The sequence below is a fragment of the Pan troglodytes genome, chromosome 7 (assembly GCF_028858775.2).
Source record: "Pan troglodytes isolate AG18354 chromosome 7, NHGRI_mPanTro3-v2.0_pri, whole genome shotgun sequence".
Lineage (NCBI taxonomy): Eukaryota > Metazoa > Chordata > Mammalia > Primates > Hominidae > Pan > Pan troglodytes.
In genome coordinates, this window is record NC_072405.2 from 138,231,064 (window position 1) to 138,255,679 (window position 24,616).

A 24,616-nucleotide genomic window follows, 5' to 3' on the forward strand; every position below is an offset into this window, starting at 1 on the left:
CAGTGCTGGCTGTGGAGTCACCCAGACCTTACGGTAAAAACGCATCACCCTGAATGGGGGCCAGGCCAGGCATCGGCCCAAGCTGGCCCTGCCCAGCGGCTGGATTCTGACTCGCTGTGCCTTAGTCACAGGCCAGAGACTCTTCTGCTTCCAGCTGAGGCTGTCCCCTGCCTTCCCTGGCGGCCCGGGTTCCTGGAAAAGCTGCGTGCCAGAGGACGGGAGTTTCCCTCTAACTTAAGCCATTAGAAAGCTCATTTATTGAGCACTTACTAAGTGTCAGAGACTGTGCTAGGCACTTTACATGAATCTTCTCATTTAATCCTTTTAATAAACTTCCGGGGCACATGCTCTTCTAATTTCCCTTTTACTGATGATGTAGGCTTGACAGTGGGAATGCTAACCGCAGAAAGCAGCTCACCTCACTTGGGTGCTACTGTGTGCCAAGTCCTGGGGTTAGCACCCAATAGCCCCGGGCGGCATGCTGTTATTACTCTTCCTGCATAGGAGTGGGAGGCTGAGACCTGGGTGTTTCTGGGTGTCCCAGCTCCTGTATGCCATCTGCCTGTCCAGCGCTTAGCCACAAAGCTGTTGTGCCATGTGGGGAGATGCGGCCAGTTTCCCAGGTGAGGCTGGTCCTGCTTCAAGCGTGGGAGCTCCAACCACTGCTCCACGCTGCCTCCACTCCTGAACCTGAAGGTGGAGGAGTTTCCCACTGTCTCAGATAAGCACCGGGGCCCAGGGGTCACCAGGCTCAGATGGAATTTGCTTAAAGGACTCTTGGGAGAAAAGCTGATTGGGGGATGGGAAGAGACAGCTGGCAGTCACTTAGGAGACAGATGTGTCACCAGAACTAAAGACTGACCTGGGAGGACTGACTTTCACCCAAAAGGGCCTGGGCTGGGAATTCTCCTTTATGTCTCCTTCCCTCACACTCAAGATTCAGGTGCTCACGAGGAGCACCTTCGAGTGAGGAGGTGTAGGAGGGAGGATGGCTAACAGCTCAGTCTGCTCAGCACTTTTACAGTTTATAAGCCATTTCACAGACATTATCTCACTCCATTGGGCAATCATATGGGAATGCAAGCCGCTGTCTTTTCTTTTCTTTTTTCCAAATGGAGTCCTGGTGTGTCGCCCAGGCTGGAGTGCAGTGGTATGATCTTGGCTCACTGCAACCTCCGCCTCCCGGATTCAAGCGATTATCCTGCCTCAGCCTCCCAAGTAGCTGAGATTACAGGCATGTGCCACCATGCCTGGGTAATTTTTGTATTCTTAGTAGAGATGGGGTTTCACCATGTTGGCCAGACTGGTCTCGAACTCTTGACCTCATGATCCACCTGCCTCAGCCTCCCAAAGTGCTGGGATTATAGGCGTGAGCCACCATAGCCGGTGCCCCTGTCTTACTGAAGAGGGAACAGAGGCTTCCTTAGAGAGGGAGAGGACCCTCCTGGGAAACTGTCATCCCACCTGCTCCTTCTAACCCAGTGCACTGCTGGAGCTCAATATTCCTGAGGCAAAGCTCCCTGCACAGCAGTGTCCACAGCCGTGTTGTTGTCATACCCGTGCACTAGCAGAGAGCTCAGGGGTAGGGCCCTGGGTAGGAAACCCAGGGCAAGGCCAGTGGGTAGATTTGATGCAGGCCTCAGGCTGATCAAAAGGAAGACAGCGTCACAGCATGGATCTGACATCTGAGGGACATCAGATCACAGAAAGGTCTTGAGATTAGAGCTGAATGAATACCCCTAGGAGAAACTAAAAGGCGTGTAACAAAGGAGTACAATATCAACAGCAAGCCTCCCCCGGTCATCACATGCCTAGACTGTGCCTGAACCTCACATTTGTCATTGCACTGGTCCTTGGCACTGTCCTTCAAGGGAAGAACTGTTTGCCCTATTTTGCAGACTAAGAAACACATCCAGGAAGCAGCTGAGCTGGGAATTAAGCCCAGGGTTGATCCCAAAGCCTCCCTTCTTTCCATGCTGCTCTGCTCCTTAGAAAAACAAAAACAGAATTCTTTTTTTTTTTTTTTTTAAGATGGAGTCTCACTCTGTTGCCCAGGCTGGAGTGCAGTGGCGTGATCTCGGCTCACTGCAACCTCCACCTCCTGGGTTCAAGCGATTCTCCTGCCTCAGCCTCCCGAGTAGCTGGGATTACAGGTATATGCCACCACGCTCGACTAATGTTTGTGTTTTTAGTAGAGACGAGGTTTTACCACATTGGCCAGGCTGCTCTCGAACTCCTGACCTCGTGATCTGCCTGCCTTGGCCTCCCAAAGTGCTGAGATTACAGACGTGAGCCACCGCGCCTGGCCAAAAAACAGAATTCTTTCAATGTTGCTCTAGGAAATTTATTTTTAAAAAATGAATTTCCTTCTGCAATGCCTGGCTCATGACCGACTGTAGATCAAGAAACAGATCTTGGGCCTTTGCCACCCAAGCAGGTTCAGAAAGACTGCCCTGGCCTCCATGTGCCCAGGGAGGCCAGAGGAGCCCACAGTTTCACTGTCTCAGCAGAGCTGGAGGAACCTGTTAAACTGTCTAAGAAGCTAATAAAAAAATCCCAGTGAGATCATGTCTGTTAAAGCCCTTTGAGCTCCCTGAGCTCTGAGGCTGTCTTAACACTCGCTGTCTCATTGCTTACTCAGCACAAATTTCCCCAGGGCTGCAAAGCCCCTTCCCTGTTTCCAGACCCCTGGTTTCCTCACTCATTTCATTTGATGCTTCCTTTACATCTTGAAGATCTGCAATTTTTTTTCTTTAAACACCCTATTCTAGAAAGAACTGGCATGTTTTGGGTACCTATTTTGTGCTAAGTCTTTTTTCTCCATTGGCTTTATAGTCATACTTTGAAACAAAATGTAATATGTGCCCTCATTTTCCGATAAGGCAACAGAGGCACAGTCTGGGGAGCTCAGTAAGGTCTCATGGTTTAGAATCGCAAGCTGTGTCTGCACCTAGGTTGTGCCTGCATTTTTTTTTTTTTTTTTTTTTTTTTTGAGACGGAGTCTCGCTCTGTGGCCCAGGCTGAAGTGCAAAGGCGCGATCTCAGCTCACTGCAACCTCCACCTCCCAGGTTCACGCCATTCTCTTGCCTCAGCCTCCCAAGTAGCTGGGACTACAGGTGCCCGCCACCACGCCCGGCTAATTTTTTATGTTTTTAGTAGAGACGGGGTTTCACCGTGTTAGCCAGGATGGTCTCGAACTGCTGCCCTCGTGATCCGCCCGCCTTGGCCTCCGAAAGTGCTGGGATTACAGGCGTGAGCCACCGCGTCCAGCCCGTGCCTGCATTTTTCAGGTCATTCTCTCCAGTAGGCAGAAGCTTCTCTGTCCTTCCTCAATGGGAGAACAAGGGCCTGTCTGGAATTTGGCTCTGAACTGACGGTTATGGCACATTACTTACTCTTGCTTTGAAGGTCAGGCTGGGTAATCTCTGTCCTTTTGAATTGTCCTGGAGTATCTTGGCCCTGATCTGCTGGGAGATCACCCTACTGCAACCTCCCTGTGCAGGAATGCTTTTACTGGACTCTGCGTAAAACGAATAAACAGATAGACCTTGATGTTGGAGATATCAGCCTGTAGATTGCCTGAGAACCTGACTCAAACCCCACTCTTGTCTCCATCTGCAAAAATCAGGCTCTTTGGAATACCTTTATCAGGGGATGGCCATAAAGATAGTTAGAAGAATAAATTATAATAGCTAACATTTATTTAGTATTTATTATTATAGTAACGTTTATTTAGTATTTAGTATCAGAAACCATTCTAATGTTTGCTCTGGTAGCAACAGCACTATCCACACCCCTCCCAAATTAACCATGAGATAAATTGAACGGGTAATTTGCTTCCATTTTACAGATAAAAAAGCTGAGACTGAAACTCTAACTTGCAGGATTGGAGCTGAAACCCAGATCTCCTGAGATTAGGGAAGACATTCCCTTCTCCCTACTCCAAGAAATCTGTTGTGAGCTCATTTCTATGTGGACTTCCTAGATGACTGGAACATTTTTTTTCTTCTTTTCTTTCCTGTCTTCTTCTTTTCTTTTGTTTCCTTTTCTTTTCTTTTGCTACAGCTCACGTAGGTGCCTCGTTCATAATTTCTCCTTCCCAGTAGAATCCCAACTACAGAAGATACATACATAAATGCAAAGCATGGCCTAGGCAGGTTGGCTCCAGGACTTTGGACAAAACATGCACAAAACTTGAAATACTGATCATCTTGAATATCTCTTAAGTACTAGCAGTAAGGCACAACCATATGCAAAAAGAAACCAAAACCATGGACTTTTGCCACTGCTTGACATTGCTCCAAGAAAAGACTTGCCTTTGAGGGTGAAGTTGACCTCCGTTACTCATAAGTTTCCTTGTGGGCCTCAGAATGTTATTTGAGAATCATTCTGAGGGATGACAGAGGCCTGCAATACCTATGTCTTAACTAGAACAGATGCTTTGTGATGAAATTGTCTTGTTGTGGTTGTGTGACTGCTGTGACTGAGACTCAACAAGTACCCACTTCTTTTTTTTTTTTTTTTATTTGAGACAGTCTCACTCTGTCACCAGGCTAGAGTGCAGTGGCGCCATCTCCGTTCACTGCAACCTCTGCTTCCCAGGTTCAAGCGATTTTCCGGCCTCAGCCTCGCCAGTAGCTGGGACTACAGGCACGCACCACCACCCCCAGCTAATTTTTGTATTTTTAGTAGAGATGAGGTTTCACTATGTTGGCCAGGATGGTCTCGATCTCTTGACCTTGTGATCCACCCGCCTCGGCCTCCCAACGTGCTGGGATTACAGGCATGAGCCACTGCGCCAGGCCAACAAGTACTCACTTCTACCTGTGGGTGTGGTTCAGCGCCCCCAGTGCCTCTCCCAGGTGGTAGTTGCCTGCCTTGAGCAGGTGAACAAACTGAGGCCCAGGGAGTGGCTTCCCCAAAGTCATACAGTGTAGAAGAAGGATTCGGCCCTCTGAGTTCGTGGATTCCTCCATGAAGCAATGACTGAGCTGCTGCTCTGCAACTGGTGCTCGGCTTGGTCCTGGGAGTCTGTGAGCTCTGTACCATGGGCCAGGGCTTTCTGTGTGCTGCCACATTTGTCCTTTGCACCACCCTACAAGCCTGTCCTCCAGGTCCTCCATCCTTTATTCAAAACATTTAGGATGAATTATGTTTGGGAGTTTATCCTGTTTTGAGATTTTAGAAATGCAATACAGTACGCATATCATACCATGTGTTATGGGCTGAATTGTGTCTCTGCAAATTCATATGTTGAAGTCCTAGTGCCAAGGACCTCAGAATGTGACTGGATTTGAAGGTAGGGCCTTTAAAGAGGTAATTAAGTTAGAATTAGGCTATTAGGGTGGGCCCTAAGCCAACCGGGCTAGAGTCCCTGTAAGAAGAGGAAATTTGGACAGAGACACCAGGATGCGCACACAGAGAGGGAAGGCCATGTGTGGACACAGTGAAAAGACAGCCATCTGCAAGCCAAAGAGAGGCCTCAGGAGACACCCAACTGCCAACACCTTCAACTTGATCTTCTGGCCTCCAGAATTATGAGAAAATAAATTTCTGTTGTTAAAGCCACCCAGTCTGTACTCCTTTTTTATGGCAGCCCTAGCAGACCAATATACCGTGTGTCTGGGGCAGTGCCTCTAACCAAGCCCAAAATTTCTACAGGGAAATATATTAATTTTCACAGTAAGTGGGATAAATAAAATCCATAAATAGCTTCATGGTAGTTCAGGTCAAGATACTAAGTTTCCAACACACAGTATAAGAGTTATGCCCAAGACTCTGTAATCCCCTCCCCTCCCCTGCCCTCCCCTCCCCTTCCCGAGACAGTCTCTGTCGCCCAGGCTGGAGTGCAGTGGTGCAATCTCGGCCCACTACAACCGCCACCTCCCAAGTTCGAGTGATTCTCATGTCTCAGCCTCCCGAGTAGCTGGGATTACAGGCACATTCCACCATACCCTGCTAATTTTTTTTTATTTTCAGTAGGAATGGGATTTTTCCATGTTGCCGAGGCTGGTCTCAAACTCCTAGGCTCAAGTGATCTGCCCGCCTCGGCCTCCCAAAGTGCTGGGTTACAGGCGTGAACCACCACGCCTGGCTGTAATATCATTTCTATTCTGCAAATAAAAAGCCAAGCTCCAAGAGGCTTAGTAATTTGCCCAAGATGCCCAATTAGTTTCTGCAAGAGCTAAATTTGTAGCTGGGTAGTTGGCCTCTAGGCCTTTGAATTTGCCTGTCATACTGTACCACCTCTTTGACAGAGATAGCCTGGGTTAGTGCCCTCTCAGAGCTTGGGGAGGTAGACAGGTACATCTACAACTGTAGTATGTCACAATGGAGTGTGAGAAGGGCATCTGGGACCCAAGCTCAAGGGGAAGAGCCTTGGCTTTGGCCCCAGCACTCAGCTGTTCCAGGTTGAGCCTTAGTGCTTGTTCTACAGGAAGGATGGTGCAGAGCCAGGCTGGCAGGGCTGGGGCTGGAGCTGAGGCTGAGAGGGGCCTGCCCCTCATCCATCCAGCACCATCAAAGGCCTTTCCTTGGCTGGCAAGAAGGGAGCTCTGAACATTCTGCTCTGTCTTTCCACACTGTGTAGGTACAGATAGGGAGCTGTTGCAGGAGAAAGGACTGCCACCTCTTTTCCAGGTTCCATGGTGAAGGGAAGACACAGCTCTGCAGTTTAATTTTTTGTTGTTGTTGTGTTTTTTCTGTTTTTGTTTTTTGAGACGGAGTCTCGCTCTGTTGCCAGGCTGGAGTGCAGTGGCGTGATCTCGGCTCACTGTAACCTCTGCCTCCTGAGTTCAAGCGATTCTCCTGCCTCAGCCTCCCGAGTAGCTGAAACTACAGGCACGCGCCACCACGCCCAGCTAAGTTTTGTATTTTTAGTAGAGATGGAATTTCACCATGTTGGGCAGGATGGTCTGGATCTCTTGACCTCGTGATCCGCCTACCTTGGCCTCCCAAAGTGTTGGGATTACAGGCGTGAGCCACTGCGCCCTGCCAGTTTAATTTTTTTGTAAGTCTCATGTTTCTCTGCAAAACATGAAAACAGGGTCTGCTTCACACTTGCGCTAGAGCCCTCCTTTTAGCAGAAGTTTGTTCTTATTTTTTCATTTTTATCTTAAGAATGGCGTGTCATAGGCCTCACTGTTATGCTAGGCACTATTATTACTATTATTATCATCATCACTATCATTATCACTTTTTATTCTCTCTAGTGATTAACTAGTCATCACTGGCCTAGCTTGCATGGTGGTTTAATGCTTTTCAAACAACTTTTTAACCACCATTTACCTCTACTTTAGCTACTAGTACCATCCCTGTTTTGCACATGTGGAAGTGTAGGTTCAGAGATGCCAAGTCACTTGCCCCAGGTTGCACAGCTTGGGGATGGCAGGATCCACACTCTGCTCCCGAGCACTAGGAAAAGCACCATGATAGCCTGTGACATGAAGCCCTCTTCAGACTCAAGTTTCAGGGGTGGTTTTAAACATGTCTTCTGGCTGGACACGGTGGCTTACGCCTGTAATTCCAGCACTATGCGAGACCGAGGTGGGCAGATCACGAGGTCAAGAGATCAAGACCATCCTGGCCAACATGGTGAAACCCCATCTCTATTAAAAATACAAAAATTAGCTGGGTGTGGTGGTGCAAGCCTGTACCGTACAGCTACTCAGGAGGCTGAGGCAGGAGAATCACTTGAACCCAGGAGGTGGAGGATGCAGTGAGCCGAGATTGTGCCACTGCACTCCAGCCTGGTGACAGAGCGAGATTCCGTCTCAAAAAAAAAAAAAAAAAGAAAGAAAAGAAAAAAAGTCTTCTGCAGGCCATGGGGAACATGGTCTTCATTTTATAGGTGAACAGACTGAGATACAGGAGGAGTCACTTGCCTAGGGCCAAACAGCTCATTCCTCTTCGGGCCTTCCCGGTCCTGGGAGCGAGTGTTTCTCTTTGCCTTGGGAGGCTTTGCAGCTTGTGCTGCACAGCTGATAGCACTGCAACCCCTGAACGTGCACACACACACAAGGTGCACACAAGCATGTGCATGGCAGGGAGGTGTGGGTGCACTTTCCAGCTTCCCTGCCGTGCCTTGTTCTGCAGGGCAAGGCTGAGAAACAGCGGGCAGCCTGTGTGATATGGGGATAGACATGTTCTCAGATCTTGGCCATGGTTTCTAATTCCCTGGCACCAAAAGCCCTGCTGGGTGATCAAAGCTGAGTGCCCCTAACAGAAAGCAGAGAGGCACATGGGAATGACAGGTGGTGAGGTGAAGGGAACATGGGCGTGGCATCAAACAGGATGGACAGAGTGGTTGGTTGGCTGATCCAAGTGTGGAGTAGGTTGTAATCTATTCATTTAAATGAATATATTTATTCAGCACCTACTATACCAACCTTAGAAAACTTCATACTTTCTGTTTTTTTCTCTTCTTTTTTTGTTTTTCTTTTCTTTCTTTTTTTTGAGACAGAGTCTCGCTGTGTCGCCCAGGCAGGAGTGCAGTGGCGCGATATCCACTCACTGCAACCTCCGCCTCCTGGGTTCAAATGATTGTCCTGCGTCAGCCCCCCGAGTAGGTGAGACTACAGGTGCACACCGCCATGCCCAGTTAATTTTTTGTATTTTAGTGGAGCCGGGGTTTCACCGTGTTGCCCAGGCTGGTCTCGAACTCCTGAGCTCAGGCATCCGCCCGCTTTGGCCTCCCAAAGTGCTGGGATTACAGGCATGAGCCACCATGCCCGGCCTATGCTTTCTGTTTTATCTGATCCCCTTTTTGGGGAAGACAGGGCAGGTTGAGAGGTCTGCTTTCCAGGGGAGGAAACTGAGGCTCAGAGAGGAGAAAGTCAGGCGCCAGAGGTAGGTGAGAGCCAGGATTTGACCCAGTGATTTAGGATTCCAAGTCCAAGGCTCAAAGTGTGTCTCGACAGCTGCAATCTGGGATCTGGATGTGTGCCTTCTGTGGCTCGGTGACTCCAGAATTTTTCCAACATCTGGTTGTACGGAATAACAATAGTAGCACGAATGATCCCATAGCCGACAGCCACGGGAGTCATGTGCCAGGCCTGGTTCTAAGCACATGTCATATTTGAACTCACAGAGTCCTCCTAGCTCACTGTGAAGTGGATACTATCGAAGGGGAGTCTTAAGGGTTTCAGTCAGTTGTCACGGTCACAGCACCAAGATGGGAACCCAGCAGGTGGCCTGGGTCCTCATAGTTTGCTGCTGTTCTGTGCTGCCCCTTAGCGGGGTGGGGTAGGGTGGGGTAGGTGGGCTCAGGCCTGCAGAACATCTGTGTGGCTCTAAGGGAGAAAGAGCAGGAGGGAGATTTGGGATGTCTCCTGAGTGCTAGCCATGTGAGTGCATTTTACCAAGCGAACTGATGACTATTTATCAGTCCCCTGATTGCTTCCTGTCTTGTGTTTTTATCTTATCCACTCATTTAGTGGGCATTTATAAAGGAATTCTGGTATTGGAAATATTCTACACTCTGGGGATATAAAAGTTAAAAGACCCAGGCTGGGCGTGGTGGCTCACGCCTGTAATCCCAACACTTTGGGAGGCCGAGGCGGGCGGATTACGAGGTCAAGAGATCGAGATCAGCCTGGCCAACATGGTGAAACCCCATCTCTACTAAAAATACAAAAATTAGCTGCACGTGGTGGCACGTGCCTATAGTCCCAGCTACTCGGTAGTCTAAGGCAAGAGAATCGCTTGAACCCGGGAGGCAGAGGTTGCAGTTAGCCGAGATAGCGCCACTGCACGCCAGCCTGGCAACAGCGCGAGACTCTGTCTCAGGAAAAAAAAAAAAAAAAGACCCAGTGCCTACCCTTAAAGGAGCTCTTCTTATTGAAACTCTTTAAGGAAAGGAGGCAGGAAACAGACATCTTTAATGGGCCAGAGGCTGATTTAGGCTGTTCAGACATTGTTAAGCTGCTCAGCATCTGAAGTTCAAAGAGGCTGAGAACAAACTGGTTAGGAAATGGCAGAAGGGGGTTGGGACCTAGGTGAGCAGCCCCTCAGGAGCCCCTGGGTGCTTGCACTCCTAGCCCCAAGTGCAGTATACAGGTGAGGCCCCTGCAGAATTTTCATTAGGCTGAGTTCATTTCTGGAAGCAGGGAATTGGCATCCACTTAACCATCCCTAATGCCTGCCTTTTCATGTATGTCTGCACTTACTTCTGGCCTTCCCCGGATGCAGTATGTAATTCCTGGAAGGGGTCTCCTGTACGTGGTAGTTTTGTCATCTGCAGGCAACCCAGGATGACATGATTTCTGGAAATTTCCCTGATTTCTTTCTGCTTCACTCTCCCTCTTTTGCTAGAAGGGATCGGCTTAGGCAGCCATTGTGGTGTTCATTCAACATGTCCAGTACAGCCTGTTACTGCAGTTTCCAAGTTGGAGGGTCCGTGAGTCTACTCCCTTTTTTGAACAGAGGGGTACATGGGGAAGCTGAGCCTCTGATGAATGGGTTGATTTGTCCCAGGTCACACAGCTTGAGGGTGGCAGAAGCCAGATCTCAGGTCTCAGAGTGGCTCTCCTCCATTTGCCTCCCTGGTCTTGCCTCCTGGAGGCCTGTAGATAGGAGACACCCTTCCTGGAAAGACAACAGCTTGGGGACATTACAGATAAGGCTGGGCGGGTGTGCCTAGCTAGCCCAGAATAAAAGGATCACCGAGAGAAGTTAGGAATCGACCTTCCTTGAGGTGGGTTCTGCAGATAAAGATGCTTTTGAAGTTCAGTTGGTGGGAGATAGGATCTTTGTGGCCTTCTGGATGGATGCACCACGATAGGGAAATCAGCAAGCTGAAGATAGGGAAAGTGAACACTTATCACTGAAGGCCTCTGCAGGGTTTGCTTTGAGGTACTTCCTTCCTGTCAACCCTGTTCTGGAGTCTGTCTCCATTTTTCAGACGCAAAAACTGAGGCGTAGATAACTGTTTTCTGTTTTTTGTGGGGAGTGGGTATTATTGTTTCAATTTCCTGGGCACTTCAAAACATAGGGTATTTCTCATTATGCAATAGTTTAATTGAGCACATACTGCAGGCCAGGCATGGTGCTGCATGCATTCTGGAAGTACAGGAATGAGTTGGAAGTGCTCTTTTTCCTTAGAGATTTTTTGTTCTCTTGTGTGTGTGTGGGGCGGGGGGCGGGGGCACGAATAGGGGAGGAATTTAGATGAGAAATCAGATAATCACAGCCAAGGTGCCTGCCTGGGGACACAGGGTGCCATAGGCACACAGAAGGGCGCAGGGTGTGGACTTAGGGTGGTCAGGGGAAGGAGGAAGTTTGCCCAGAGAAGAGGCAGGAGGGAGACAGGAAAGGTAAGCAGAGGCCAGATCCTAGAAAGACCATTTTGACTTTGTGCTGAGGGCGATGGTCTCATGATGCAGATTCTAAGCAGAGGTGAGAGAGGGAGAGATTAGCATTTCAGAAAGCATGGCCTCTGCCATAGGAAGACAAGATCAGAGGGAGGTCCAAGCTGGTGGCCAATGGTGACGGGGCCTGAGCTGGAGGAGACAGGGATGCACTGGAGACCCAAGAGAGAAGTCCCTGAACGCGGTGCACAAAGAGCCTCTGGGGTTACAGGAAGGAAGGGGTAAAATGTTCTTTTCGGTGTCCAGCTTAGGCCACTGAATAGATTCGGTGCTGTGTGTTGTACTAGGAAATGCGGAGGTGATGGGGATTGTTTGGGCTGGAGTCTGGAGGGGCTGTGCCCCACCCCAAGCTGGGTGAGCAGCTAAGGTAAGTGAGGGCTGTGCCCAAGACTGCATGAGCAAGTCCAGGTTCTCCTACCAGCAAGCTGCCTTGAAGACTCTGAGGCTGGAAATGTACAACCTTGTCTGTACCACTGAGCACCTGTTCCCCATACAGATTACTGTTCTCCAAACCACGGAACAACTTGAAGGATTGTTTTGCCAGACTAAAAAGTGAAGAAAGCACTGGTTTCCTTCCATGGTGTTCCTCTTTAAACCGCACCTTCTCCACCTTGTTTAGGGAGTGGGGATGGCCTTCAGGAGCTGCAGAGGGCCCCCTGCCCGAGTCTGACTCCTGGTTTCTGGCTTCAACAATGACTAACCTGTAACTTCACATTTTGATCTATAAAGTGGGTAGAAATGTAGCACCTCTGCATTCTCCAGGTTTGTTGTGAGGACGAAGGAGATAATGAATGTAGAATTTTTTTTTTGAGACGGAGTCTCGCTCTGTCGCCCAGGCTGGAGTGCAGTGGCGCGATCTTGCCTCACTGCAACCTCCGCCTCCAGGGTTCAAGCGATTCTCCTGCCTCAGCCTCCCAAGTAGCTGGGCCTGCAGGGGCACTCCCAGCTAATTTTTGTATTTTCAGTACAGACGGGGTTTCACCATGTTGGCCAGGATGGTCTCAATCTCTTGATCTCGTGATCCACCTGGCTTGGCCTCCCAAAGTGCTGGGATTACAGGCGTGAGCCACCGCTCCCGGCCATGAATGTAGAATTCTGAGCCCAGGGCTGGCTCACTGGGAGTGGGCCACACATTTAGGGGGTTGTTGTTGTACACATGATCATCGGTGGCACTGCTTTGCAGCCTAATGGTTTTTGACACATGTATTCCTTCTTAATCCTTAAGCCAGCACCTTGAGTTGGGTGTGATCAACTCATTGAATTTTTTAACTTCAGCTGTGACGTTATAGATCATCTAGCTCTGCTGTGACCTTAATTTGTAGATGACAGGGCTAGGGGTTACCATCCCTCTTAAGGCCTAGGGCCTGGGTGTTCTCACACCCAGTTGGGATTTTTGTCCTTGTCTTCTGGAGGTTCGTCTGCATTTTATTTTTTTGAGACAGAGTCTCGATTTGTTGACGAGACTGGAGTGCAGGGGTGCTATCTCGGCTCACTGCAGCCTCTGCCTCCTGGGTTCAAGTGATTCTGCTGTCTCAGCCTCCCGAGTAGCTGGGATTACAGGGGCACACCACTGCACCTGGCTAATTTTTGTATTTTTAGTAGAGATGGGGTTTCACCATGTTGGCCAGGCTGGTCTCAAACTCCTGACCTCAGGTGATCGCCCACCTCGGCCTCCCAAACTGCTGGGATTACAGGCATGAGCCTCCATGCCTGGCCTCATCTGCATTTTAGTGTCCCTATTTTACAAAGGAGCAGTCCCTATTTTACTTGCAGATGGGCAGTAGTGTCAGATCCTCACTGGGGCGGTCAGGGAAGAGGAGGTGTTTGGAAGAGGGCCCCAATGGACCTCTGGCCTGCGGGATTGAGATCGGGCTGGCCAGCTCTCCTCTCTTTCCTCAACAGAGTCTGGGTCTCACCCTGCCCAGCAGCTTTCTCTTCCTCCTAGAAGTGCCCAAGACAGGATCTTTTCAGTTCTGAGATCTTCCACCCCTCGCACGGCAGCCTTCCTGCCCCTGCCCAGGCTGACTTCACACCATGCTCTGTTATCCCAGGTCCTAGGCTCGCATCGGCCACTTGCCACCATGTTGGTGACTGCCTGCCCTCTACCTTGGATGGTGCGGTCCACGGGGCAGGACTGGGGTTTGCCATTTGTGTGTCCCTGGTGATTCTCTCAGTGTCTGACACCTGGTGAGATTTGTCACCTGTTTGGTGCATGGGTGAGTGTGGTTGTTTACACTAGCGTTGTTATTGGAAATCACTCAATTCTTGTTCTCACCCACTCCTGCCTCCTCTGAGAAAAAGTGTGGCAGAAAAGTTCCCTGAACTACTAACACAGGGGGATTTAGCACCCTTAGATATTTTTAACTTTTCCATAGAAAGGCAGCACCCCCCACCCCCCTCCACCTTTTTTTTGAAGCAGCAGCATTTACAAATATTGAAACCAACTTTGTACATCTCCACTCTGACTTCTGGGCCTATTTAATAAATATTCACTCAAACATGTACTACGTGTCAGGCATGATTTTTGGCACTTGGGAAACATCAGGGAATGATGTTTCGGGAGGAAGCTGATCTAGCTGGGGCCCAGGTGGGGTTGGAATGGAGGAATGGAGTCCTGCCCTAAATCCAGCATGGCCTTTGTCCTGCGTGCCTTGGGACCTGGTCCTGGTGGTTCCCTCCACTTCTCTGATTCTTGGTTTGAATATATATTGACTGAAGAGTTGGAATAGAAATATCTTCATATTCTGTTTTCAGTTCTAGGATCGTTTATTCGTCCAGTAACGTTTGTCAGGGGTTGAATGTCCAGTGGAGAATGGCTGAATTTGCACCGTCAGGGAACTCACAGCTGGAGGGGGATCCCCACAGGGACTGCGAAGGCTTATTGCAGATGGAGGAGTGCCATGACGACGATGACCCCCAGGAGCGTCCTTCCAGGACAAGCAGATGGGTTCAGGGAAGGCTGGGCAAAGAGGGGCAAGTCAGCCATGCCTGGAGAGGAGCAGCATCTGCTGGGAGTCCTGTTTCGACAGTTGTCATTCCCAGATGTTCGGTGGTGTGTTCCCTGCAGCAGGCCTGCATGCACCTGGATGTCAGAGTGGGAGGACATTAGCTCACTGGTTCAGAAATAGTTCCTGGTTATGCCTGTCATGTGGTGGCCCATTCTCAGCTTGGCGGATACAGCAGCGACCAACCAAAGCCACCAGTGGGAGCAGAACTGGATGATGGAGGTCCTCGGAAGGGTTCTAGCCACACTGGGCTTCAGACCCTCCTGAGTCAAAGCCTGGCTTCCTTCTCCTGCTGGAGGCAAAGGCCCTTATTGTTTTTTTGTGGCTGCAGTAACAAATTTCTACAGATTTGGTAGCTTAAAACAACAGAAATTTATTGTCTTACAGTTCTGGAGGCCAGAAGTCTGAAATCAAGGTGTCAGCGAGGTTGACACCCTCTGAGGTGCTAAGGGACACCCTTTCCTTGCCTCTTCCAGCTGCTTGTGGCACTAGATGTTGCTCGGCTTGTGGCAGAATCATTCCAATCTCTGCTCTTGTCTCCACGTACCTTCTCTATGTCCGTCTCTCCTCATCTTTTAGGGCCTCCAATGATCTCATCTCAAGATTATTATTTTTAAACAACTTTATTTAATTTTATTATTATTTTATTGATTTATTTTAAGAATGGGGTTTTACCATGTTCCCCTTGCAGCTCTCCTACTCTTGAGCTCAAGCCATTGTCCTGCCTCAGCCTCCCACAGCATGGGATTACAGGCGTGAGCCCCCACGCCTATCCAAGATTCTTAACTTCATTACATCAGCAAAAGCCCTTTTCCCAAATAAGGTCATAGGCACCAGATTCTAAGGGCAGTATCTTTTTTCGGTGGGTGAAGACAGCATTCAACCCACACTAGTAGGCCCCAGCACTTCTGGGGAAAGCCAAGGTTTAGACCTCATATCCAGATGCTCTTTTCTGTGGTTTTGTCACTTTTTCTTATCTTATATGAGAAATAGATACATATTTTAAAAAGGTAATTAAAATTTTGTTGATATAATTTCACTTTCACATTGAGTAAAAGCTGCAAGAAGAGTACAAAGAACTCCCTCATATACTTTACCCAAGTTCACCAGTGAAAAAATGTTGCCCCCTTAGTGGGTATAATGTACACATTTTCTCACAGCCAGTTGGCAGATTCATCAGAGCCTCAGGCTCCCCCTACCCCTCACAGCGTCAGACAGAGAGTTTACCATGGGGCTGGACAGTTATGATTGGTCTCTCAGGCAGCTGCTCACTCTAAGGCTTGCTGTAGGCTCTGGCGTTACATCTGTCACTAGGAATGTGGCATCGTCCTGGCACAGTCACAGAGAGGCCAAAGACACAGCTCTGTTCACCCCCCATTTAAAGCCAAGTGGCCATCCTGGGTCCTGGGGGACCCTTCCTTGTTCTCTCCGCTCTGCCCTTGGATGTGTCAGTTGCAGGCACTTCAGATGCAGTAGAGTTATTTAGAGAAGGCGGCTCCCTGCACCGCCTGCTGCCTTTTGGTCCATTTTGAGCTGGGTGTCCGAGCCTCTGCCCTACATCTAGGAACTAACAGAGTCAGGTGTTGGGTGCAGAACAGAGATTGGCAGGAGATGAGCAGGCTGTTCAGAGTCCGCCAGGAGCTCTGTGCTTGAAGCTCTGAAGAGCTTCCATCCTACCTTCCTGATGATGCAGACTTTAGGTGAGGGGGAGAGGCAAGGAGGTTACAGGATTTACCTTTTGGAAAGACTACTTTGATGTGAATGCAGAATCAGGGCTGTAAAACCAGTGAAAGAGAATGTCACAATAAATAGTATAATTGAAAGTCCAGTTTTAGAGGTTTTGCCAGAGGCACATGGAGGGGGTAGCTTGCTTGGTTTGCATTAAATTAAATTGCATTACTTAGAGTCCCTATAAATGCTGGTGGATCAATGTAGCTGATGGTTTCATAACAAAACAAGAATGATAATAACAGCGTCTAAGAGAATGCAAACGTTAATAGTACAGTGTTGTTTTTGATCCTGCCACTGTATGGTATTGAATTTACCTGGGTTATGGAGTCTCATAATTGTACCAAAAGCTGTGGAAAGAGTCAGGGAGAGTATTTTTGCCCCCATTGTGGGGATGAGGAAGCTAGAGGTGACCTGAATTGCTGAGGTTCATGCACCTAGTAAGTAACAGAGCTGCACTTGGACCCTGAGTCTTAGAAAAGACCCCACACTAGTTCTTTTGCTGATTTCTGAGCTATGCCCATTTCTCTCACTATGGAATTGTTTTCCACTATACCTCTAGGAAGCTAAACTGGGACATAACTGGGGCACAAGATGGGGTATGGAGCTTGCCCCTCTTCTCAGCAGCCAGATAAGGCCTTGGGAGCAGTGAAGAGCTTTCTGTAACCTGAACTGCCTGACATCCTTGCCCTTAGCCACGTGGGGCTGTTGAACACTTGACCTGGGGCTGTAGCAGCTGAGGGACTGCAATTTTTGTGTGAATTAATTTCAACAGACTTAAATTTAAATAGCCCTCCCTATGTAGCCAGTGGCCACCCCATTGGACAGCATACGTCAGCGCTGTAAAAGTCAAGTGTGAGCCACAATGGGACATAGGAAGGACTTTTCAGGAAACCATTTGACTGTTGGGATTGTCCTTTCATCTTTTAGGGGTATGGTGGGGAGTACCTGCTGATGGGGATATTAGAATGCCTTTCTTTTTTTCTTCCCTTGATGTGCCGAGACTCCATGCCCCCCGTCACGGGTATCCCAGAGCTATGGCTAGTGGGTTTGCTGGCTGAGATGGGTCCTGAGCCCTAGGCCCCTTTGCCCCAGAAAGGAAAATCCCGAGGAGGCAGCTGATGCTAGGCCTGGAAGACTTTAATTCGAGGGTGGCACACCTGACAACGCCTTGGGTAATGAGTGTTTGTTTCTGGAGGCTCATGGGACACCCACCCCAGGGCTGATTGCAGGTTGGATGCTGTTTGGTGAGAATGGATGCATACCCACCCGCTGATGACAAAGGGACAGGTCAGAAGGACAGGGCCTTTCTTTGAATGGAAAACCTGACCCGGGATCTCTCCTGGAAGATGAAGAATGAACTGGGCAGTGAAGTGGGGAGAAGGAGAGGTTAACTTCTGGGGGGCTTAGAGAAGAGGGGGGAAGGAGGAGAGGAGCCTGGGATTAGTCCCACGAAGGCTGCGCTCTTGTTTGCCCAAGTCTCCTCCTGTGTGGGACACAAAGTGGCTTGTAATACAATACTGGCTGAAAGGAAGAAAAACGGCAGAGCCTAGCACTGGGGCCACCCTGAGCAAGTGGTGTGTTCATCTGTGCATGTTCTGGACAGTACCACGAGGTCAGTAAATGCCTCTGCCTGGCATCTACCAGAAAGCTCAGTCCAGAGGGTGCTCTGTGGCCCTGCCAAGAATAAGGCCTCGTCAGGAAAGGCTCACCCTGTATTTTCCCAGCCTACTTTGAGCCATCTCCTGAATAAAGGACAGCTTGCCTGGGCAGTACTGCTCCTGCCACAAAGACGGAAAGGAAAAGTATGGCGAGTGCTTTAAGACTCCTTTTAATGTCAGCTTTCTACATCCAGATAAGGAGAAGAGCTCACGATGGTCCTGTAACTTGCCAGACATCTCACAGGAGATTCATTGCTGAGTCTCTGAGCACACACAGGCTCCCTTTACAGACTGGAAAAGTCTTTCTGGTCAGTTTGCCTCCACTGACATTTATTGAGCGCCTGTAGTATGTGCTTGGATGCTGCCTTGAGAGGGCGCTTTGGGTTTGAAGGCTCCGAAAACGTATGACTTTGGAGCACTCATTCCTATTCGGTGCTGACCGTTGTTCACATTTGTGCTCAGCCAACAATCCTGTGTAGGAGAGTGGAGCCTGACAAATGTTTGTGGAAGGTCTGCCTGGCTGACTCCATACACAGATTGCATAGGGTTTTCCAAATGGCAGCTGGGGAGAAGTTCTGGATCTGTCAGAACTGATTGGGAGAACCTGCAAAACAGGCAGGGGTGTATACGTCCCTTTTCCAAAGTGACCCTCCTGCCTGGCTTTTGGGAACAGGATCTGTCCTCGATGGTCCCTCACTAACTGCCTGGCTTCCTAAATGTTGCAGGTCTGGGGATGTCTGTTGTTAAGACACCATGCATCTGGATGCCTCTTGAGTGTAGAGTGCTGGCTCAGCTGTAGGGTGGGGTGGGATGGGGGGTGGTTTGAAACCTCTTTCAAAAATACCATTAGGGAGACACCAAGACAGCACTGACGTGGATGCAGAACGTAAGTGCTCTTGGAGATGAGGTCAGCACATGAAGCTTCTCTGATTTTACAGTTGCCACCAGGGACGCAGGATTACGTTCCTGTTAACTGAAGACACACCGAGAGGCCTGGCTTAGGCAAAAGCTGGCCAGTGGGGTGTATCAGGGAGGCCCTAAAAGGGTTAGTACAGTGGGTGAATTGTATCCCCTAAATAGATATGTTCAGGTCCTAACCCCTGTCCCCTTGAACGTGACCTTAGTTGGAAGGATCTTTGAGGGTGTAATAAAGTTATGGTGAGGTCATCTTGGGGTATGGTAAGCTCTTAATCCAATGAAGGATGTTTTTGTAAGAGAAAGGACACGTGGATACAGACACACTCTGGGAGGAAGGCCATGTGATGATGGAGGTGGAGATTAGAGGGATACAGCACCAAGTCAAGGGAGGCCATGGATTCCTGGCAGCCACCAGAAGCCAGGAGAGGCAAGGAAGGGTTTCCCTTCAGAGGCTTCACAGACAGCACGGCCCTGCTGTCCCCTTGATTTTGGACTTGCAGCCTCCAGAACAGTGAGAGAAAACATTTCTGTTGTTTCAAGCCACCTATTTTGCGACCATTTGTACGGCAGCCCTGAGAATCTAATACAGAAGGGAATCTCATCCTATCTTGAGGTGATGGCTTTCCTAGACTCCATTTAGAGCAAGGAATTGCATGTTTATAAGCGAACTTTGACACTTGCCTCTGCTGATATGGCTGGGAATCCTCTCTTTCATTCTTCATTATTAATGGGTATTTATTATGTCATAGGATTTGTCATTAAATCTGCTGAAATCTGGTAATCCAAGCCTCCAACCCGTAGTTTGCATCAACCAGGTGGCGACCCCCAGGCTCTGCTGGTTTCCATTCCTTTATCTTGATTCCATTCCTTTATCTTGATTCTCCCTGGCTGAGAGCTTTTCTGACCCACCTAAAATCTGTTCATTTCAGACCCCGGCCTTTCCAGGATGCCTTTTGGAGCCCCTGCTGGCCACCACATATCATGTTCTGAAGTTCTACAGCCCTCTGAGTTGGACACTGACCATCTGGGGGCTCAAGTCATCCTCAGATTGGTATGCAGCCATTCAAACATTCCTGTTTGTTTCCTGTGAGTCAGCATTGTGCTGGGCTTCCAAGGAATCTGCAGTCCTCTTCACTGCCTCTTCCTGAGTACTCACTGTGTTCCAGGCTTCTCTCAGCCCTTCCTGGGTACAGTGCTAGGAAGTAAAGAGTCATATCCACTCCAGTAAATGATTGCTGAGTGGATGAATATAGCTATTTTCACCACCAAGATAAAGATGGGAAAGTGAGACTCAGAAATAAGAAACTTGCCTAAGGTCTACACAGTTTACCAGTGCAAGTGCTGGGATTGAACCCTGGCCTGTCTGACATAGAGGCCACTATTGGCCCAGGACAAAAGCTTGTCTGCAGAGGACAGAGCAGGAGCAGCGCTGTCCATCCAGTCTGGGAGATCTTCTTTGCAGTGGGCCCAGGGGTGATAGGAACTTGTTGCATGGATGAAGTGGAACTTTTCTTCCCAGAAAAGAAGACAAGAAGACAGGGCTCTGACACCCATGGTCTCCAGCAGCCCTTTCTGCCTGGAGCAAGTATGCCCAACCCCCCTTTCGCTCTTGAATAAGAAGGAAAGGCCTTACCATATGAGCAGGAATTGTGCATCCAGGCGTGTGGCTTACTCACCTTTCCTGCTATGCCTAACCTTCTCTTCTCCTTTCTCTGTCTCCTCAGACCCTCAGGGGGCACACATTTCAGCATAAGCTACAGAGTTTTGTCCGCATTCACATTCCTCTCCATCTGCCATGATTTGCTCTGTCGCCCAGGCTGGAGTGCAGTGGCGCAATCTCAGCTCACTGCAAGCTCTGCCTCCCAGGTTCACGCCATTCACCTGCCTCAGCCTCCCGAGTAGCTAGGACTACAGGCGCCCGCCACCACGCCTGGCTAATTTTTTTTGTATTTTTAATAGAGATGGGGTTTCACCGTGTTAGCCAGGATGGTCTTGATCTTCTGACCTCGTGATCCGCCCGCCTAAGCCTCCCAAAGTGCTGGGATTGCAGGCGTGAGCAACCGCGCCCGGCCGACTTGTTTTTTTACTAGCCGTCAATCTCCAACCCTCTGTCACAGCCTAACAGGGGCCAGGGAGAAGACTTATGACTGGGGTCTCAACCTTGGTTAGGGGCACTGTAGGGTTAAATAAAGCTATGTAAGACACCTCCCCAAAAAATAAAAACAAAAACTAAAGACCACCAAAGAAAGTAGGAAACCTCAAAAAACTGGGAATCACTATTACCTTAAAGCCCAAGTGCTCTAGGAGGAGGCAAAAGAAAATGAAAACAGAGCAGGTTATCACTCAGCTAACTGATGTCATGGCTGTTACATGTCCCATCTCATGTCATCTAAATCAGAGGCCAGCAAACTGACAGGCTATCAGTTTTTGTAAATAAAGTTTTATTGGCACATACCCATGTCAATTCTTCTATGTGCTATCAGTGCTGCTTAGGTACTATTATAACAGCAGAGTCTGGTCCTTACAGAGACCCTGTGGCCTGCAAAAAGCCTAAAATAGTTTCTGTCTAACCCTTAAAGAAAAAGATTGCCAGCCCCGGTTCTAAACTGCACTTCTGATTTCTAACTAGTCGGAGCTATTTTTTTATGGAGGGCAGACAGTTTCTCATTTGCTCTGCATAGCAGGCCTTGGCAGCCGAGGGCCAGGGAGGAGCTTGCCCAGATCATGCAGCCAGTCCCTACACAGCTGGCATTCACCTCCAGGTCTGCCTGACCCTGCAGCCTGCACCCTGATCCACTGCTCCTCTGCCTCTGTCCCCTGCTGGGCCTCTGCAGGAGGCAGTCCAGGCCCACACTCCTTAGAGAGGTTTCCAAGAGTACATGATCTGTTAGGGATTGTTTGTGACAGTTAGCTTTCAGGTGAGAGCTCTTGAGAAGACCGCCTATATCTCTTCCCATGCAATAGCTCCAGCCCCCTGCCCTGCACTGGCATAGAGCAGGGGCCCAATAATATTTTTTGATTAAAGGAAGGAATCAATGAAGAGGGCAGCCCTCAAGCCAGGGCACTGCAGTGTAGCATAGAACAGCCCAGCCTCTGGAACCCATGCCAGGCCACGAGTTCCAGTCTGCTATGACCTTGGACAAGGTAGACTACCTCTCTGGGCCTCGCTTTTCTCATCCGTAAAATGGGGATAAGGACAGCATCAACCCCAAATGCCCACTGTGAGGTTACAGGAGCTACTGCAGGTTGTGTGCATGGAACATTCTTAGCATATCTGTCACCACCGGGACAGAAATGGGCTGTTATTATCGAGGCTCCAGGCTGTTTACTGAGGATTCTTTAGAAATGGAGAAAGGAAGAGTAGAATGCTGGTCTTTGGACAGTCCGACCAAGGGAGACTGTCAGGCAGATGACTGTGGTGAAGATGGCCCAGCAAGCCCCTCCTCTACTCAGATCGCCCTTGGAAAAGCCAGTCTGAGAATTGCTGTCCTGGTCTCTTCACTGGGGCTGGGAAAGGCAAGGCATCTGGCCTCAGCCTCCCTGGACACCTGCTCCTGAGGAGCCTGCAGATTCCTCAGGAACTACTGCTGCACTCCAGTGTTGGGATGGCAGCAGCAAGACCTTCAAGCTGCATGCTGGGGCGAAGTTCTGCCCCAGGGGCTTGTGTTCACCCCAGGACTGTCAGTGCGCCACCCATATTGGTCAGGTGCTTCCCAGTGGCCTCCGTGGGGCAGGCCACTCCAGCCGGCCAGCTTTCTTGCTTTGCAGAAAGTGACTGGGCTGAGCAGCAGGCAGGGAGTTGGGGAGCCCCTTGCCATTTATTTGCTGGTCACTCACAGGGTGTTCGATGGTTTCAATTGGAGCTGTTGAACTGTGGCCTAAGTCAATTATCACTGGGTTGCTCCTGCTTGAGTTAGATGTGCCCCAACCCAGTGGCACAGTGGAATCAGCTTTAAAAATAGCTGTGCCTTGGGAGACCGAGGTGGTCGGATCACAAGGTCAGGAGTTCAAGACCAGCCTGACCAACATGGTTCAACCCTGTCTCTACTAAAAATACAAAATATTAGCTGGGTGTGGTGGCAGGCACCTGTAATCCCAGCTACTCAAGAGGCTAAGGCAGGAGGATCACTTGAACCCAGGAGGCAGAGGTTGCAGTGAGCCGAGATCCCGCTATTGCACTCTACCCTGGGCAACAGTGCAAGACTCTGTCTCAAAAATAATAATAATAAATAAATAGAAATAGCTTTGCCAGGGTTCCACTCCCAGAGAAACTGATGACATAATTGTTCTGGGAAGGACTGGGGCATCTGTGCTTCTTGAAGCTCCCAGGTGATCCTAATGTCAGCCAAGTTTGAGCTGTATATTAAAAAAAAATTTTTAATTAAAACAAATTTTTAGAGAGAGAGTCTCATTCTGTCACACAGGTTGGAGTGCAGTGATGTAATCATAGCTCACTATAACCTCGAACTACTGGCTTCAAGCAATCCTCCCGAGTAGCTAGGACTACAGGTGCATGCCACAATGTCCAGCTAAGTTTTTATATATGTATATATTTTTTGTAGAGATGGAGTTTTGCTATGTTGCCCAGGCTGGTCTTGAACTCCAAGCAATCCTCCTGCCTTGACCTCCCAAAGTGCCAGGATTACAGGTGTGGGCCACCATGCCTGGCTGTTCAGCTGCATTTAGTCATTTACCTGTGTGCCCTCCCTTGCCATGTGTGCACACCTGGTACCTGAAGACCTGGGAGACGAATCAATGACAGGGGTACATAGGAAATAAGAATAATGGAGAGAGCCACCAGTTAGTGAGCCGTGACTACTGCCAGGAGCTACACTAAGTACTCACCATGCTGCTAGGAGGAAAGTTCTGAAACGTCCCCATTTTATGGATGTGAATACTGAGGTCATGGGGGTAAAGTAACATGCCCAAAGGCACAGAGCTGGTAGTGTTGGAGTCAGAACTAGACTTAGGTCCCCTGCGATTCCAAAGTGCTACCTTTGCCTTGGCCACCCCTGCTTGGACTTTCAGTGAGGACAACTGTGTGTTGGGATTGTGGTCCACACTGGAAATCCCAACTGGGTCCCACCTGATGGAAAACTAAAGTTCCTCATTACTTCTAGTGCCAGTGTAGAAGCTGACCCAAGTTGCCTTTTTGAAAAAAAAAAAAAAAAAGAAGGCTGAGCACAGTGGCTCACACCTGTAATCCCAGCACTTTGGGAGGCTGAGGCGGGTGGATCACGAGGTCAGGAGATCGAGACCATCCTGGCTAACATGATGAAACCCCATCTCTACTAAAAATACAAAAAAATTAGCCGGGTGTGGTGGTGGATGCCTGTAGTCCCAGCTACTCGGGAGGCTGAGGCAGGAGAATGGCGTGAACCCGGGAGGCGGAGCTTGCAGTGAGCTGAGATCGCACCACTGCACTCCAGCCTGGGGACAGAGCGAGACTCCGTCTCAGAAAAAAGAAAAAAGAAGACACAGTTTAGGAAATTCAGTATTTAGGTTATTTCTTGGCCTCTCAGCAGGGCTTTATATTTTCGAAGGGTGGGCACTTAAATTACACAGATTGGGTTTTTCTGTTCCTCTTTGAACACTGGGCTGTGTGAGGAGGAGGAGGAAGAAGACAAAGCTGAGATGATCAGATACTGCCGGATGTGCCATGGGGCCTGGAGAGCTGACGTTGCTAATATATCACCCCATTGGTGCCTACAGTTTCCATTCTCTGATTAGAGATCATATTTCTTTGACTTGATGCTCAAATGCCTCTGAGTTTGATCCTTTCTCATATCCTGAATTCTATTTCCAGTTCCCCAGAGTTTTATCCTAATTTTATACATTATTGAAGTTTTCCCAAAAAAAGTCAGCATCATCATCATCATCATCATCATTATTATTATTAATTTTTCTTTTGAGATGGAGTCTCACTCTCACCCAGGC

At 49.1% G+C, this 24,616-nt stretch overlaps 1 protein-coding gene and 1 non-coding gene across 2 annotated transcripts in view; both read left to right on the plus strand.

Annotated features, from left to right (window-relative positions):
* Nucleotides 1-24,616, plus strand: part of LOC742042 (collagen alpha-1(VII) chain-like) — a 307,325-nt gene that overhangs the window by 156,379 nt on the left and 126,330 nt on the right. The gene's annotated exons all lie outside the window — the stretch shown is intronic.
* On the plus strand, nucleotides 10,827-10,888 carry MIR1205 (microRNA mir-1205). The gene has a single exon (NR_035577.1). It is a non-coding gene; the product is annotated as a microRNA mir-1205 (primary transcript).